The sequence below is a fragment of the Haliotis cracherodii genome, unplaced genomic scaffold (assembly GCF_022045235.1).
Source record: "Haliotis cracherodii isolate W230 unplaced genomic scaffold, xgHalCrac1.p SCAF_12, whole genome shotgun sequence".
Taxonomy (NCBI): Eukaryota; Metazoa; Mollusca; class Gastropoda; order Lepetellida; family Haliotidae; genus Haliotis; species Haliotis cracherodii.
Window position 1 is genome coordinate 884,859 of NW_027266267.1, and position 2,893 is coordinate 887,751.

Sequence of the window (2,893 nt, forward strand, 5' to 3'; positions counted from 1 at the left end):
TTAAAAGCATACATAGAGTACTTTACTAGTTTTATTAAGGTATAATAAAATTTTCTCTCTCTTTTAATATGATTTGATGTTAATGATAGTGCAAGACATGCTCTTGGAACACCTACGCTAAAGGTTCAAATTGTGGGCGTGTTTCAACCCTGTCCTTCAGGATGGAGGAATGTTGAATTGTTTGATAGGCATTACTCAGAAGCTGACGGATGGCAAAGTAGATACAATTTACTGAAAAGGCGACGATTTGATGTAGATCCTTATACCGCTGTCTTTTGAGGAATGTTCATCAACAATTTGTTATGATCTAAAAACGTATGCTTATACACACACACAGTTGTCCTGGAAACCTGGAAACTCATTAAACCTTTTTCGTTATCTATGTTTTTAACTGGATGTACCGTCCTATTCACTCAAAGTTTTATCACTAAGTCCGAATCTTTTAAGTGAATATTAAGCCCCAGGGTTTCAACAACAAGACTCTACTGTAAAACTTTGCCAAAGTATTTAAAACGTCTCTCCAACATGGGTTATCGACATGATAATGCATACTGACACGTGCTCCTTCAATAAAAAATGTGGAAATGGAAAATATGATATTTTGGCTGCAGTTATATTGATAGCTTGTTTCAGAAATGACAATTTTAAAGAATCAGTAAAAGCACTGAGGTCTATCATCGTAAGATAACTTATTCATTATAAAATTGATCCTCTTTATGTTATCAGGTTTGTCATTCCAGATGAAGTTATAGAAAATATAATTTAGTATTTATATTAAACTTTCAGGTGGATTCCGCAATGTTCTAATGTCATGCGGATAATAAAAAAGATCAGGTTCTCCAGAACTGAGTTCTTACTTAAATGAAATTGTAAACGAAAAGCATAAATCATAATTGTGTATTAAAAATTATCTGGGATGAGAATTGAGAGGTTAATCCACATACCAATTGTTGGCTACAAGATTCTCCTGGACGAGAACTGACAGTTTCAGATTTAAGCACAGAGGGCGTCAGAGTAAGGTTTTAGATCATGAACAGCTGAAGGGAATAACTCTTGGCAACCTCTCCGGGAGGTGTTCAACAAGCATCAGTGCAGTACAGGGAACATGAAAGCTGTCAATACGTCAAATATGTAGGGATAACAAATACAACTTGTTAACTGGCCTCCGCTCGCCGAGATCTTTTACAAACAAACAAACAAAAGAAACACATGTGAAAGTAGCTGTGTATGACACAGTATCGCGTAGTCTCCCTTGCACTGTGCGTGTCCTGACAGTGAGCCTCTTCCACCTCACTGCTGTGATGATGTTGGTGTGACTGAAATAGTAGTCTGCCTTGCACTGTGCGTGTCCTGACTGTGAGCTCTTCCACCTCACTGCTGTGATGATGTTGGTGTGACTGAAGGAGTAGTCTCCCTTGCACTATGCGTGTCCTGACTGTGAACCTCTTCCACCTCACTGCTGTGATGATGTTGGTGTGACTGAAGGAGTAGTCTCCCTTGCACTGTGCGTGTCCTGACAGTGAGCCTCTTCAACCTCACTGCTACGATGATGTTGGTGTGACTGAAGGAGTAGTCTCCCTTGCACTGTGCGTGTCCTGACAGTGAGCCTCTTCCACCTCACTGGCGTAGCCTGTGTTGCGGACCAGGGCCTGATGGAGTTGTCTCTCTCCTATAAAGCCCTATGTCAGTTTTGATATGCTGATCAGTGGTATAAAACTCATACGGTATTTATTTTGTTTCTTTCTTTCTTGTTCAGCAATATTCCAGTTTATGGCCGCGGTTGATTACATAATGGGAATCTGGACCGGATAATCCAGGGATAGATAGACATGCGCCTATATCTACGCAATGAGAATACGATGACATGCATCAACCAAGTCAGCGACCCTTACCACCAGGTACCGTAAGTCGCCTTTAAGGACAAGCATAGTCACCTTATACGGCAAGCATGGCTCTGCACATGGGTCACGTCGATGGCAATGTTTCTGATACTGAACCATGTGATGTGAGATCCGTCTCATATGTTCTTGTAGATTCTTATACTGAATACAATAGGTGATGCTTCACGTCAGGGGATCCCAGCAGCCTACGACAGGCATGCAGAAGACCTAATTCTGGATGTGTTGTCAGTGCAGTATGAGAGGGCAGTAAAGTATACCTGAACCTGACTGAGAGTGGGAATGAATGGATGCAACCCATAGGGTGACTTGGGTGTGAGGACACAACACAACACTGCACACCACATATACGTAACAGTGTGTGACTGTGTGACATGTAAGTTCTGTAATGCGGACCGGAATACCATATAGCGGAATATACCGCATACATGACAGTGTGTGGCTGTGTGATATCACTGTACTGTTATGATTGTGGTTGTGATTGTGATGGTGGTTGTCATGGTGGTTGTGATTATGATCGTGGTAGTGATTGTGATTGTGATTGTGGCTGTGGTTGTGATTGTGACCGTGATCGTGGTAGTGGTTGTAGTGGTAGTGATTGTGGTAGTGGCAGTGGTTGTGGTAGTGGTTGTAGTGGATGTGATTGTGAGTGTGGTTGTGATGGTGGTATTGATGGTGGTTGTGATCGTGATTGTGATTGTGATTGTGTTAGTGGTTGTGGTAGTGGTAGTGGTAGTGGTAGTGGTTGTGATTGTGATTGTGGTAGTGGTTGTGATTGTGGTAGTGGGTGTGAGTGTGGTTGTGATGGTGGTTGTGATGGTGATTGTGATCGTGATTGTGATCGTGATTGTGATCATGGTAGTGGTTGTGGTAGTGGTAGTGGTTGTGGTAGTGATTGTGGTAGTGATTGTGAGTGTGGTTGTGATGGTGGTTGTGATGGTGATTGTGATCGTGATTGTGATCGTGATTGTGATCATGGTAGTGGTTGTGGTAGT